Raw genomic sequence first — 16,290 nt, 5'->3', positions numbered from 1 at the left:
AGTGCCTGCCTCTGTCTGTGTGTGTGTGTGTGTGTGTGTGTATGAGTGCGTGAGTGCCTGCCTGTGTGTGCGCGTGTGTGTGTATGAGTGCGTGAGTGCCTGCCTGCCTATGTGTGCGCGCGTGTGTGTGTATGAGTGCGTGAGTGCCTGCCTGCCTGTGTGTGCGCGCGTGTGTGTGTATGAGTGCGTGAGTGCCTGCCTGCCTGTGTGTGCGCGCGTGTGTGTGTATGAGTGCGTGAGTGCCTGCCTGCCTGTGTGTGTGTGTGTGTGTGTGTGTGTATATGAGTGCCTGCGTGTGTGTGTTTAAAGTTACCCTCAGCAGCTCCAGCTCCAGCCCGAGTACGTGGAGGGAGGGGGGGGGGGGGAATAGCGGGTCCCTCCGCTCAAGCCACGCCCCCCTCCCTGTCAAGCCTCCCACTCCCGCCCACCTCCCGCTCCGGCTCCCGCTCCCTACAGACCGCATATCGCGGTCTGTGTATCTCAGCGCACCGCCTGTCTGCAGTGCGGGTGCGCTGACTCTGGGAGCGGGGCCTTAGCCTAAGGTGCTACTATCTGGGGTGTACTATAGAACATGGACAGGAGAGAAACAGAACCCCTTGGGAGAGCACTCAATAATGTACAAAATCACAGTATACTCTCAATGGAAATGGTCATATGTAAGGTGAGGAATAAGTGATTTAAAATAAAGTTTAATAGGAGTAATAACTCAATTAAAATAGATATAGAACACTAAATATACAGGTGAATGAGACTCAAATTGAGCCACAAAGCGTAGCGAAATTAATATATACCGGATTGGTGTGTGTATATATGCTATCACCCTTGATGATATGTTCAAGGTTTAGCTAGATGGTAAACCGAGGTGGCCTCTGCCTGTGAAAAGGTAGCACAGGTACAGCCTCGGTATATAGGGTTGTAGTATTTAGCAACAGAAGGGGAGGTAAAAAACACCAATGGTGGTATAGGTAATTACCCCTCGCTGAATTTGCAACAGGTGAACCAAATGCTAAGTAGGCACTGCAGCTGTCTATGTGAGTGAGCTGTACTAGGGATTAAGATGATAGCTCTACAAATCCCATATTGTGACAATTCAGACAGTAAAACTACTGTGAGTGTCAGTGATAGTGGCTGTCACATATGTACAAGTTTTGGATAGTAGGCAGACTACCCACAATAGGTGAGTCACCTATGTGGAGAAACCCAACAGGGGTTAAAAACACCCAGCACAGCATACAGCTGCTGGTAGACCAGTAGGCAAAAAATAAAAAAGAGAGAACAGTAGTACACACGTAGTGTCTACTTACACCTCGGTAGGTAAGAACAACAGGCATCCGTATAGGTAAAAAGCAGACCCAGTGGTAGCGCTAGAGTGATAAGCACCTACTTGCTAATGCTGGGTGTTTACAGGCTTGCCACGGGTACTGCTGGTATATAAATCAGTGAGCTCAATGCATATAAAGAGCCCCGTGTTAGGGAGCTAGTATGAGGCGGACGCGCTCCGATCACGAGTGTTAGTCCCGCCCCTTTGACGTGATGACGTCACTGCCGACGTACGTTTCGCAAAGGCATGCTTTTTCAAGGCTTGAGCTTGAAATGTCTCGCAATGTCCTGCAATGTCCAGCAATAAATAAAATAGCCCTACGCGTTTCGTGTGCGTACACACACTTCATCAGGGGGCAAGGAGAGAAGGAGTACGTGTGCTCATTATTCCCACATTGTGAGAAGCAGCAGAGGAGTTGTGATCGCCGTCCCTTCCATTATTGCCAGAAGGTCCCGCCCGCTTGTGACGCATGTCCGGTGACGTCACTACCGGTCCCGAATTGATACGGGACGCGGAGAAGCACACCAGACACTTCCCTTTCTGGTTTGAGGAACCAAGGCATACGGGACAGGTTACGGTGAACTAGAAGCCCTGCTGATTCCTTTCATGTGGCAGACAGAATCTACAAGCATATTGGATGCACATTGCCTTTAACTTTCTGCCGTCCTGTGAGTGTCACTCGGGTTTTACCCAACCGGATGTTGTTCCTGCTATTGTCCACTACCTTTTATTTATCTAGTTATATTAAACCAATTTTAATTATAGCTTTGCTTTTGTAGTTGTTAGTTCTGTTTGCTGTTTGCCTGTCCTGTTTGTGTTGTATTGTATTGTATTGTATGTCTTTATTTATATAGCGCCATTAGTGTACATAGCGCTTCACAGTAGTAATACATGTGGTAATCAAATAAATAACAGATAATATAAATAACAGATCATGGGAATAAGTGCTTTAGACATAAAAGTAACATTTTGGAAGAGGAGTCCCTGCCCTGAGGAGCTTACATTCTAATTGGTAGGTAGGGAGAACGTACAGAGACAGTAGGAGGGAGTTCTGGTAAGTGCGTCTGCAGGGGGCCAATCTTTATGTATCCTGTGTTCAGAATATCCACAGTGCTATTCATATGCTTCTTTAAGCAAGTGTGTCTTAAGGTGGGTCTTAAAGGTGGATAGAGAGGGTGCTAGTCGGGTACTGAGGGGAAGGGCATTCCAGAGGTGTGGGGCAGTCAGTGAAAAAGGTTTAAGGCGGGAGAGGGCTTTAGATACAAAGGGGGTAGAAAGTAGACATCCTTGAGCAGAACGCAAGAGTCGGGATGGTGCATAGCGAGAAATTAGGGCTGAGATGTAAGGAAGAGCAGAAGAGTGTAAAGCTTTAAAAGTGAGGAGAAGAATGGAGTGTGAGATGCGGGATTTGATCGGAAGCCAGGAGAGGGATTTCAGGAGGGGAGATGCTGAGACAGATCTAGGAAAGAGTAGAGTGATTCTGGCAGCAGCATTTAGGATAGATTGTAGGGGAGACAGGTGAGAGGCAGGAAGGCCGGACAGCAGGAGGTTACAGTAATCAAGACGGGAGAGAATGAGGTCCTGAGTCAGAGTTTTAGCAGTCGAACAACAGAGGAAAGGGCGTATCTTAGTTATATTGCGGAGGAAAAAGCGACAAGTTTTAGAAATGTTTTGAATGTGAGGGGCGAATGTGAGAGAGGAGTCGAGTGTGACCCCTAGGCAGCGTGCTTGGGCTACTGGGTGAATGATTGTAGTTCCAACAGTAATGTGGAAGGAGGTAGTAGGGCCAGGTTTGGGAGGAAGTATGAGGAGCTCTGTTTTAGCCATGTTGAGTTTAAGGCGTCGGAGGGCCATCCAGGATGATATAGCAGAGAGACATTCAGAAACTTTGGTTTGTACAGCAGGTGTAAGGTCAGGTGTTGAAAAGTATATTTGTGTGTCGTCGGCATAGAGGTGATAATTAAACCCAAAAGATGTTATTAGGTCACCTAGAGAGAGTGTGTACAGAGAAAAGAGAAGAGGTCCCAGGACAGAGCCCTGGGGTACCCCCACAGAGAGATCAATAGAGGAGGAGGTGTTAGCAGAAGAGACACTAAAAGTACGATGGGAGAGGTAGGATGAGATCCAGGATAGAGCTTTGTTCCGAATACCTAGAGTATGGAGAATGTGGAGGAGAAGAGGGTGGTCCACGGTGTCAAATGCTGCAGAGAGGTCGAGTAATATGAGCAGAGTGTAATGACCTCTGTCTTTGGCAGCATGGAGGTCGTCAGTTATTTTGGTGAGGGCTGTTTCGGTGGAGTGAGCAGTGCGGAAGCCAGATTGTAGAGGGTCTAGGAGAGAATAGGTGTTGAGAAAATGGAGCAAGCGAGAGAATACAAGACGTTCAAGTAGTTTAGAGGCAAAAGGCAGGAGGGAGACAGGTCGATAGTTAGAAAGACAGGTAGGGTCAAGCTTGCTGTTTTTGAGTAATGGTATGACTGTTGCATGTTTGAAGGAGGATGGAAAGGTTCCAGAGCAGAGGGAGGAGTTAAAAATGTGTGTAAGCGTAGGGATTATAGTAGGAGCTAGAGGTTTTAGGAGATGGGAGGGAATGGGGTCAAGAGGGCAAGTGGTAGAGGGAGAAGAGGAGATCAACAGCGACACATCCTCCTCTGAGACAGTGGAAAAAGACTCAAGGAAGGCAGGAGGAGAGTTAGGAAGAGGTGTAGGATGGGGGGAAGAAACAGAGGGGATGTTCTGCCTTATGGATTCCACCTTTTCCTTAAATAGTCAGCAAAGTCCTGAGCGGAGATGGAGGAAGGAGAGGCAGCTGAGGGTGGTTTGAGTAGAGTATCAAAGACAGAGAACAGTCGGCGTGGGTTAGACTTGTGCATGTTGATTAGTGCAGAAAAGTAGGCTTGTTTAGCTTGTGAGAGGGCAGAGTTGAAACAGGATAGCATAAATTTGTAGTGAAGGAAGTCTGCGAGAGTGTGAGACTTCCTCCAGAGGCGTTCAGAGGAACGAGTGGAGGAACGCAGCATGCGCGTGTGGGAATTTAGCCAGGGTCTAGGGTTAGAAGGGCGAGGGCGGCAGAGAGAAAGCGGGGCATGTAGATCAAGAGACGAGGACAAGACAGAGTTGTACTTTCTGACCAGGTTGTCAGGGTCTGTAGCAGAGCTGAGAGAGGAGAGGGAGGAGTGTAAAGTGTACTCAAAGTCAGGCAAGTGAATAGAGCGCAGGTTTCTGCAGAACCGGGGTGTAGATGGAGGTGGAGAAGGGGAGAAGCGAGATAAAGAGAATGAGATGAGATGATGGTCAGAGAGAGGAAAAGGGGAAATGGAGAAATCAGAGAGAGAGAAGTTTTTAGTGAAAACCAGGTCTAAGTAGTGGCCATCCTTGTGGGTGCTGGCTGCAGTCCACTGTTGAAGGCCAAAAGAAGAGGTAAGAGAAAGAAAGCGGGAAGCCCAAGAGAGAGAGGGGTCATCAATGTGGCAATTGAAGTCCCCAAGGAGAAGAACAGGGGAGTCTGAGGAGAGAAAGAAAGAGAGCCAGGATTCAAAGTGAGAGAGAAAGGCAGAAGGGGGATGAGTAGAGGTAGGTGGGTGATAGATGACCGCCACATGAACAGGGAGAGGAGAGAAGATCTGGACAGTGTGAGCCTCAAAGGAGGGAAAAGCAAGAGAGGGGGGAATAGGAAGGGTTCGGTAACGGCATACAGAGGAGAGCAGGAGCCCCACGCCTCCACCCCTGCCATCAGGGCGCGGAGTGTGGGAGAAGGAAAGGCCACCATAGGAGAGGGCAGCTTCCAGAGCAGAGTCAGACTGAGTGAGCCAGGTCTCAGTTATAGCAAATAGGAGCAGAGAGTGAGAGAGAAAGAAGTCATGCACAGAGAGGAACTTGTTAGAGAGGGAGCGAGCATTCCAAAGGGCACAGGAGAAAGGGAGAGAGGAGGGAGGGTGGCAGGGGATGGGTATGAGGTTGGAGGGGTTGACACCAGAAGGAGTAGAAGTTGCATGTGGGAGGCGAGGACGAGAGCAAGTTGAAATAAGACAGGGACCAGGATTGGGAGAGAGATCCCCAGAAGCAAGGAGGAGAAGCATGGATAGAAAGAGGATGTGTGAGGAGGATTTGTAGGGGTGTTTTTTAGTGCAGGGGATATAGCTGTGTGGTGTCAGAGGACGCAGGTAAGAAAGGAGTTCATGTGAACTGAGAAGTGGTGAAGAAAGGAGAGATGGAGATATATGAATAGAGTTTGAGACATACTGAGGCTGGTAAAAAGAAGTGTATAATTTGAGAAGAAGTGAAGTCACAGCAAATATAAATGGTAAAGGCAGCATCACAGCAGTAATGATGCAGTCTGGTATTGATGATATCCTCCTTTCCAGCGTAGTTCAAATGCAGGAATCAGGGCCAGATGGGGTGTTGTTGGTATGTCCTGTGAGTCTCTGTCTGTGTAATGTAATAGCTGTGTTGCACTAAATATATTTTTATTTCATTACATGTTCTACATCCTACGAATGAGGTTGCATCTCGTCATCACAAAATCAACAGTTTGCTGATCATTCCGAAATTCGAACTATCTGCATTGGATCAAGGAATCCACCTAATTGGACACATTAGGCGCCGGTATCCCTTTATTGTTATACTCTTATGTTCTGATTGTACCATCTGATTGTCATCAGGCTGCCTAGCTTGCCACTAGGGCCACCCTCATATTAGGGTTGTATTTATTATCTCCGTTAGCGCTACAATACATCACCCCTTTTTTTTTTTTTTCATGCTGATTCTTATACCCAAGAAGTGAGACTGACTGTGGATCTGACGCGGTGAATTAATGAACAAATTGCCTTATTTTTTCTTACCCTTGTGAGTGAGATTCCTTCCCCCTCCCTTACCTTTCCCATCAATAAATGTACTTTTTTACGCTATGCAGTGTGCGCTCTCTCTTCTCTTTTTTCCCTAGGTTTTATTAGGATTTGGTTGATCCTCCTGAGAGCTGCCTGAGACCCCCCTTACTGGAGCAAATTATCTAGAATCTGATGGACTTTGTCTTGAGGACTGGTTTTTATACTTTTTCTTTCATCTTTATTTGTTTGTATGTTTAAACATTGGGATTTTATGTTGTAAGCATTTACACTTATCATTGATTGCACTAAGTATATTAATTTGTGTATTTTGTATATTCAGTCTAGTTTAATACACCTTATCTAATTAGTATTTTACCAGGATTTATTATCACACAGTGTTTTTTGGCGCTACTATATCTGTTGTTTGTTTATATGTGTGTGTATATACACTGCTACCCCCTCCCCCTCTGGTAGATGTTCTGCTGTTACAGGTGCATGTGGTGCTGCCATACCTGTGAAGGTCCAGGAGAGCCTGGTGGTCCGCGATGTTGTGGGGACCAGGACAGGCTTTTGATGATCATGATGTTCCTCAGGGTGTCAGCACCTCCAGCTTCAGTGGGCTCCAGGATGTCCAGGGTCAGTCCCCACCAGAGCAGAATTCTTTCCCCCCTTGCCCAATGGACTGAACATTCAGACAGGGGTATATAAAACAAAGGGCTTTATTGTTGCAGTCACTGCAGATGGTGCACACAGTGGATGCCTGATGGTCAGAGAATCCCAGGCTTCTGGATGGTGTGGCTCTCTTTTAGTAGAGGCGTCTTGATCTTTCCTGGACAGCAAGCCCATGAGGGACTGACTGGCCTGTCCCTTCCCCAGCCAGGAGGAGACCGGCCACCCACCTCTACTCCCTAGGAGGGTTGGATCAGCACTCCTTACAAATTTGCACTTCATCCTTGAGGCATCAGAAGGGGAGGGCACAGGATCTGCACCATGATAGGCTGCACACAGATTCCTATGTAAACACCACTTCTTCCACTCAGGGAGTCAGAATGAGGGGGGTCAAAAGCCCACAGGATTGCCTGTCACAGCCTGTAGCTACAAAGGACTTAGGCTGAGTTCAGACAGGCTACTACATGTTCGCACGATCGCGCCTCTGTCTGCTGGACGATGTGTGCTCATGCCCATATCCGCATTCTGTTTGAACGAGGCCAGAAATAAAGATGGAGCTGTCGAGGGAACAAACAATGGGATTGTTCCAGTTAATGGACAACATTTATCTTAAAAGTACAGTTCTAAGTAGGCGACAGATAAGGCGCCACCCCATTAATAGAAATAGATCTAAAATGCGAGAAGTTGTCACATTATATGAAAAATTGCACCTGCATGACCGCAACATTTTTGAATATATGAGAATGACCCCAGCAACATTTCACTATATTTCATCCAAAATAAAGGACCAAATAAACCCTATTCAGACTAATTATAAAGAGACAATTCACGCGGAAGAAAGGCTCATGTTAACATTGGTGTTTGTTTCATAACTTTTTATTGTTATATTTTGTTAAATGTAATTTTATGTAATGCTATAATGATGGATATATTAATATAATAATAAATCGTAATGTGACATAACATATGAAAATGAATAATTTCTTCCTTTTTTTTATGTATGATGTACAGATTTTGTAAAGCATGTAACCCCCCAAAATATTATTTTAATCTATTACAGTGCTTTGTAACCACAGGAGGAGAGCTCACTTAAAGACACATTGTGTGTGTGTATGTGTGTCTGCATGTGGTACGAGGAGGGAGAGAGAGCCTGTGTGTCTATCTGTACGTGTTCCCTTGCGTGTGTATCTGTGTCTTTCTACCTGATTGTGTATCTGTGTCTTTCTACCTGTACGTGTATCTGTGTCTGTCTACCTGTACGTGTATCTGTGTCTGTCTACATGTACATTTCTCTGTGTCTGTCTACCTGTATATTTCTCTGTGTCTGTGTACATGTACATTTCTCTGTGCGTGTCAATGTGTCTGTCTACCTGTACGTGTCAATGTGTCTGTCTACCTGTGTGTGTATTTGTCTACTTGTACGTTTCTCTGTGCGTGTCAATGTGTCTTACCTGTACATGTATCTGTGTCTGTCTACCTGTACGTGTATCTGTGTCTGTCTACCTGTACATGTATCTGTCTACCTGTACTACCTGTGTCTGTGTGTGTCTATCTGTATGTTTCTCTGAGCGTGTCAATGTGTCTGTCTATATGCGCTTTTATGTTTATGTACAGGAGGGGGGGAGGTTGAGAGTGGGAGATATACGGGGCACAGGGTGTCCAAACTGAGGGGGAGTTGCAGAGTGATGGTGTTAGATACACGAAAGGTGGCAGTAGAGGAGGAGACAGGGAATGGTGATTTGTGTTTTATAGCATTTAACAATTTCATTATTTTGTTCCACAAACCCCAAAAAATGTTTCAAACAAGATACCTATGTAATTGATGTAATAATGTTGATAATCAGTGTTTCTTTCATTAAACGTGTATTTTTTTCTTTTTACAGGTTTCTTTCGACTGGAACCTAATTTCGCGGACGGTCATTTTCTTTTATGCTGGGTAACTCAACCATTGGAAAAATTGTTTGATACCTGCAATGCTATTTACAATGCATTACAACAAGTACATATGCCATTTCCCACCATAGAAAGCTTGAGTGTAGTGGCAGATGATTATTACAGCACCTGGAATTTGCCTAATTATGTTGGTTCTATCGATGGCAAACACATCCACATTAAGAATCCAAAACATGCAATGACTATGTATTTCAATTATAAACACTTTCATTCGGTAGTCTTGCAAGCTGTTGCAGACGCAACGTATACATTTATAGCAATTGATGTGGGAGCTTTTGGGAAACAAAGTGATGGTGGTGTTTTCAGAGCGTCCTCATTGTATCAATTAATTGAAAATAGCACTGCGTCTGCCTATGGACAAAATGTTGTCACTTAGTACAACAAACATCTTGTTGCCACATGTACTGATAGCGGACGAGGCCTATCCATTGCTCACGTACATCATGAAGCCCTACAGCAGACAAGGACTATCCAAAGAAGAAGAAATATTTAATTATAGACTTTCCAGAGCAAGACGGTGCGTGGAGTGTGCATTCGGCATCATGTCAGCTAAATGGAGAATACTGCTGAAAGCTATGGAAACAAATGTACCAAATGCTAAGAGAATTGTTAGGCTGAGTCTATACACTACCGACACACTTTATTGAAGTGTGGTCGGTACCGCAAGCCGGGAAATCTCCCGGCTTGCTAGTGGCCGCCCCTCGGCGTGCCGCGCGTCATAGACACGCGGTCACGCGTCATCGGGAGCGTGCGCCCCCTGCACGCGTGTCCAGGGGCTCCCCGAGGGAGCCCTGGTGTCCCGCGATCGCGGGACAGCGGCAGGGGGTTTCGGGGGACCCGGCGGACCCGGCAGCGGTAGGGAGAGCGCCCCGATCGGAGGGCGCTCTTCCGCTGCTTCGGCGCGCGCCCGTCACACTCGGGCGTGCGCCAGGCTACTGCTGCGGCACAGAACGGGCAAATGCTCGAATAAACTGTGCCGCAGCAGTAGAAGACACGTGCGGACACTCCGCGCTGAGCCCCTGCATCCTCCATGAGGATGTCTTTAGAGGGGGCTCACACGAGCGTCCGCAGGCGTGCTGAGGCGCTGGATTTTTCAGCCGACAGCCAAACTGTTTTTCAGAGCGCTGTCGGCTGAAAACATCCAATCAGCATAGAGAAGCGTCAACGTCATGGCGCCGTGACGGCGCCGTGACATTGATGTCGGTGCGTCGCGGGCGATTGGCCCAGCGACGCCACTGCCCCGCCTCCCTCAGTCTCCCCCCGCCTCCCGATCGCGCCCGCTGGCTCGCCTGCATGGTCATGAAATCGCGCAGATTTCAGCAGGCGAGCCTCAGCGTCAGCGCGCCTCAGCCCTGCTACCACCTCTATGGCCCCAGCCTTAAATGTGTGGCGATACTACATAATATTGTGATAGATTTGGAAGGCAGTCATGAAGTGTCAGGAACGTCTCGTGTGCCTCATTCTGCTAACAGTCTTTTCAGAAACAGGGCCAATTATTCAACTAGTGGTATGGCTAAAAACATTCACAACTCATTTAAAGATTATTTTCATAGTGATGGCGCTGTACCACTTCAAAATAGTATTTAAATATATTTTGGTTAACCTGTTCATGTGTAAGTAATAAAAGACAGATTTGAGCAGAGTTTTTGTGACCGCAGCTTAAAGTATATTTTAACAACAAATAATTTCTCATTATTAATCATTTCATTGTCCGCACAATACACTACATTTAATGATTACCTATGCATCATCTCTATGTTAAGAGATTGCTACGTTAGGAAGTTTCAGTGAATACAAAAAAAACTCAATAGTAACAATGTCCTACTAAATGTGTTTATGTTGAATCTGTGGGTGGCATATGTGATACTGTAGGTTGGACTGTAAAAATATAGTTGTTTTTCTACAGATTGCAAAGATTTAATAAAAGTGTTGTTTTCCGTAATTTTTTGACAGTGCTATTTCTTTACCGGCACCTACAGCGTTTTGAAACCAAAAACACTTGCGTTCAAACCAAATTCCATAACGTAAGTAACGTCAATGATGGCCGAAGAGCCCATCAGTAACATCTGGGGAGGGAGAGGAAATACACCGAGTGACACACACACCGACTGACACACACCGACTGACACACACACACACACACACACAGTAAGTTATTGACTGAATGACACACACACAAACAAACATCAACTGACGGACTGACAGACACACACACACACACTGACTGACACACACACACACACACACACACACACACTGACTGACTGACGGACACACACACACACACACACACACACTGAGTGATATATTGACTGATTCACACTGAGTGAATTTTGTTCACAAAATAGTGAAAAAGTCAAAGAATTGTAACTTAAAATGTGCATGCTTGGCACACAACATTATTAATATTAACATCTTAATGATTTAATAACATTTTCAACTGAAACTGTAACAATGTTTACATACTGATCTCCTTTTGATTGAAAAGCAAATTTAACATACACATAGACCGGGACTTGTACACAGACTCCGCAGTGATGACCGGAGCCGACGTCACTTCCGGATGGACCCTGAGTTTGGAGCAAAGACACGCTCCTGCCTCACCGATAAGTTCCAGCATAACAGCCGAGGAGATTAAGATTTACCGAGAGGTACTATCCAGCCGAGGGACGCGGAAGCATGCTGCCCATGACAGTAAGAAGACCCCTACTGGTCGCGGCATAGCCCGACTTAAAGACACTGTCTTAGATTCTGGCACTTCCCTCATCCCTGCCCTTAGCACCACTACCATGGCCACTGCCCCTGCCCCATCCCGTTCCGATTAACGTTCCTGTCCACCGGGTCCTAGTAGGGGTAAGAAATATACAGCTCCCACACTTTCTACGGACTGGCGGGACTGGGTAACCAATGATGAGGGGTACGATGGGAGATACCGTGGAAAAATAGTATACCTATGTCCAACCCCACTGTGTTTAAGCCTGTGTCTAAGGGTAAAACCAAGGGGTCACATTCTACACATCGGGATACTTCTGGAGTGTCATCTAAAGATGAGTCTGAGGTGTGTGTCACTATCATATGAACACAGTGATAAATGGTGGGCCCCATTGTTTGAAGGGTATGATAAGGCTATGGATCGCACGAGATTCATTCTAGTCAAGAATGAGGTAGTAGACCATTGGTGGGACAAAGGCACATACTCTGAAAAGGAGGTTGCTGAGGAGCTTATTAGGAGATGGAGAGAGATTTCACAAAAGCTAGGCCCTCGATATTTTACGATAAAATAGCACCTGAGGAGCCTGTGTACTGGGTACTGCCAGGCCAGGCAAGGAATAAAAAGCTCACCAAGCTGAGTCAAGCAGATAGGGGTATTGTGGCACGTTATCGTCAGTCCCATGGGCATGAGTACCCTTATGTGCCTGAACCAATAATGCAGGAAATTAAAGACCAAAAAGATACTTGGCTAAGGGATGCAGTCATTGACTATCTGAGGTCAAAGAATAGCAGCACTGCTTATCACACGGAGGATAGGATTTGTTCTTTAATGAGGGTGTGGAGTGCAGGGAGAAACATCTTTATGAATAAGAGAATGGGCTTCCTCAATCGTATTTTGTGAGGGTCTGTAGTAGGACGCGCACAGAGGTATGCAAGGGAGACTTGTTAAGGTGAAATTAAATAAGGCTTTTATTGCGCCTGTTTCCTTAACATAAGAAAATCATCAAACCAAGAGGTCAAACAAAGCTTCTATTCACTTGGGAGTATTTCTAGTGAAACCTATGCAGTCCACACCTCCCTTTAGATAAGCATGTCTCCAAGCCCCAAACATATATATTGATATGTGCAGATACAAAGTTTTATAAAGGAAAGTCTTATCTGTTTTCTTGTAGTTGGAGGGAAAGTCTTCTCTGTTCCTGGATTGCTGCCTTTTTCCTCAGGCTATATCAGGATTCAGGTTCAGAAGTGCTTTCCCCTGTGTCTTGCAAGCAGCATGCCGTTTCTTCTGGCAGGCTCAAGACATCTGTTCCTATGGTTAGTCCCACAACTTGTGATACTCAGGAACAATCTCACTTCCTGTCTCAAAAGACAGGCTTTTCTAAGAACCTAATCAGGCAGGTCGTGTTGGTTAATTGACTACCAGCAGTTAACCACCACACTGCCGGATTAGAGGCACATTTCCTGAACAGGGATAACTCCCCTGTTACAGGGTCATAGACCATAACGGACGGGAAGTAAAGAAACCTGAACCCCGACATTATTATTAGGGAGGATTCTCCATGTTGGGAGTATCCCTATATTGTTTCACCATCTTGGGTGGGTGTATAACCTGGGAATGTCATGATACTGTGTAATTATAATATTTTGTGTTTCGTACAGGTTGTTCACCTGCAGGATGGCCCAGAAAATTAGGTCCATGTGGGGACCATTGGATTCCACCAGAGGGAGAGTGTAGCCCTGATTGGTTGTGGGTTATAAGTCTGCCCTCCTCCTGGCAGTAATGCCTAGTAAGGGTAGGTTTGCCAGGAGTAATCATGGCTTTTCCCCACTCATTGCAGTGCATTAAGTCAGAGAAGGTAGTGTCATCAGGCCTTGTGTCCAATTAGAGGCACAGGGGTGGTGACTACTGGAACTGTATTTAAGGCACTGCACTTCCTGTATTTAGCAGTCTGCCTCTACCTTGAGAGAGGCCAAGTCTACCCATGACCAGTGTGCAGGGCTCTTCATACTGTGTGCCCTCCCCTTGGGGAGTGGTGGGAGACTATTACTCTTATTCCACCACGGGATAAGGGAAGATCTGGGACTGATCTCAGTGCACGTAGGCTGGGAGTGAATGTCCAGGGACATCCAGAGGGCGGAAACCCCTGAAAGCTAATATCAGCTGTGGTGCTGAATATACTGAGAATAAAGGACCTATGTTTTATTATACCTCCTGCCTGAGAGTGAAGTCTATTGAGAAAAGGGTGAAGAGATTCTCCTGCAGAGACTTCTCCCCATACACCTGGGGGCTGCAAGAGATGGAGGTGCTGCACCTGTGAGTACAATTCGGGCAAGACCCCAGAATCCTGTCCTGTCATTCCCCTATAACACCATGCGGGAGACCCAGTTGCTACAATTATTCTGCCCAGTTACTAGGGCAGACTGTTAGCCCCACCCTCAGGGTATAAAAGTGTGGATCCACCATTTTGTAATCAGACCCCAAGAGCCGATCCCACAACACCAAGGAAGACCCCAGACTCCAATTAAAATCTGGAGGTATCCAGGCTATCCTAGCCTATAAAGCAGCAGAACCTTTTTTTATTATTTTCAGCATAGGGACAGTATCCCTATGTTAGGGGCTCCCTAGAAAAGGTGCAGAGAAGGATCGACATGGATGTAGGGAATAGTTCCATCCTCAGGGCTAAGAAGAGACTGGGTGTGGACTGCCAGTAATTTCTGGACACTGGTCTGGATCTGCGACTGGGCAGAGCAAGAGGCTCTAGGGAGAAGAGTTGAGCCACTATGTGACTCGCCAGTGAGAGAGGCTGATTAGCACTATTTTTGGTACAGTATGCTGAAAACCTGTCCTATTTATAATGAATAAGTTGCTGTTGTAATGAAAGCAAGTTAAACCTGTTCACCACACCTTTATACAAGCTGGAACGGATCTACTATCTACCCTGAGATGCACAAGTAAACCGCTGAGCACCTACTGTACACCCTTTTGAGCAGGTACAAATTCTGTCAAAGCCGCAGAGACTGTTCTAAAGACTCCTTTTTCACTGTACACCATATCCCTGAGGTTGGGGGATAGGGGTATTAAATAATCTTCAGGTCTCCATGTTTACAAACTTTGCAAGATAAACATATATATATAAAAAAAACAACAAAAAACACCTTTCCAATACTTATATGTTAAAAAAAAAAAATCTCATAGTTTTCACCTAATAAACATATTACTACCATGAGTTCTATGTGGGATGGCAACTTTAATTTCATGAGACCACTGTAAGAATTTTAATGTATTCAAATAATAAAAAAGACACAGTTACAGTTTGGAATCCTCTAAGAAATGAATCTAAGTGAATGAGGCACAGGCCACAGAGCATGTGAAAATCAAAGCTTGCTTACATTTTTACCATTGTTGTCAACAAAGCAGTTTGTTCAGCTAGGAAAAGACATGAAAAATTACAGTGTAAACTTGAATATATCTTTCATAAATGTTTTTCCCCCATCTGTTTCTCCTCATCTCTTAAAACCCTTCTAAAACAATTAGGGTAATTAACATATTAGGTTTCTTAGGCTGAGATTACACAGCCTGCGTGACCGCGCGCATAGCCTCTTGCACTCCTGCAGCCCCAGCGATCTGTAAATATGCCTGCTGGAGTTTGGGGAGGCTATCTGGGTGCGTGTCAGATGCGTCACGATGCTAGTTCGCCCTCACGTCATGTGGCAGCGCTCAAAAAGACACATTTTTTGTCTTTCAAATAGCAGTCACAACAGCGCGCTCCATCGTGTGCGCACACGGAGCAACCTCATAGGCATTAGTCAATTTGAGGTTGGCACACGCAAGCGCAAGCGCGGGCTCTATAATCTCAGCCTTAGGGAACCAGACAAAATATTTTGCAGTTACGGAAAATTTCGTAGTAGTTCAAATATGTCAAAAGACAAAAAGCCCCCCAGTGCTAAATCCAATATGACAAATAATATAGTTAAATACTTATCTGTTTTTCTTTTCATAAGTGAGGGTCATTTAGTTCAACTCTTTGGCCACACCATGGTTCAAATATATTACATAAGCAATTGCTTATCCAGATCTCAGCAAAGGATAAAGAGCTCGATGATAAACTCATACAAGCTTTTAGGGCAGCCAAGTGCAGCATTTTTTTCAATAACACATGAAGCAAGATATCCCATAATTTCCTGATAAAGAAAAATAACAGATACAAACTAAACTAATAATATGTTGTATACATGGATTAATCTTAACTTTAGCATGGTAAAAACCTCCAGAGTTGGGGTTTCATCAGGTTGTTACATCACATTCCTGGTAAACCTCAGCTGAGTTTTATCAGTAACTGTTCTCTAGGTCAGACCACAATGATCCAAATTAGAGAATTTTGTGCCACCTCCTATTTAGAGAGCATAGTCCACTTCCTGCCCACTGTGCTTTCTGCAGAATATGATGCATTTAAAAATTAAAAAAAAAATTAAAATAAAATTATTTTAAACAAAAGAAACAGTTGTAGGGCTCTATTATAATTAATGTGTATGGCACCTTGAAAGGGAGTCAAGGAGTTAAACGACCTTTACAGGGCAGGAGACTGAACTAGGTGTCTGGTTTCCTGCAGGTGATATGGAAACTCTTGATTGAGTAGAGGATAAAAGGCAGGAAATGAGAACCTGCCAGACACAGACAGAGCTCCTGCCTGCAAGGATCCAGGCTTGTTGACCAGAGGGTTTTGCCTGGCAACAGTGGGGAACCAAACATTCCACACAGCAGAGACGCCTGCACAAAGAAGGGCAAAAGACTAACTGGAAGCAGAAGGA

General features: G+C 45.4%; 2 long non-coding RNA genes across 2 annotated transcripts in view; one reads left to right on the top strand and one right to left on the bottom strand.

Moving 5' to 3' along the window:
- The first annotated feature begins 417 nt into the window (after positions 1 to 417).
- The window catches only part of LOC142484363 (uncharacterized), a 116,306-nt gene continuing 100,433 nt past the window's right edge, over positions 418 to 16,290 (top strand). The window contains exon 1 of the long non-coding RNA XR_012797828.1: positions 418 to 542. This is a non-coding gene — a long non-coding RNA (uncharacterized LOC142484363). The remainder of the gene's footprint in view (positions 543 to 16,290) is intronic.
- Positions 6,674 to 16,290, bottom strand: part of LOC142488553 (uncharacterized) — a 51,967-nt gene continuing 42,350 nt past the window's right edge. Inside the window, exon 3 of the long non-coding RNA XR_012799487.1 lies at positions 6,674 to 7,373. This is a non-coding gene — a long non-coding RNA (uncharacterized LOC142488553). The remainder of the gene's footprint in view (positions 7,374 to 16,290) is intronic.

Source organism: Ascaphus truei, chromosome 2, assembly GCF_040206685.1.
Source record: "Ascaphus truei isolate aAscTru1 chromosome 2, aAscTru1.hap1, whole genome shotgun sequence".
In the NCBI taxonomy this organism is placed as follows: Eukaryota; Metazoa; Chordata; class Amphibia; order Anura; family Ascaphidae; genus Ascaphus; species Ascaphus truei.
The sequence above is the reverse complement of the archived record's forward strand: the minus strand, read 5'-3'. Positions and strand labels throughout refer to the sequence as shown.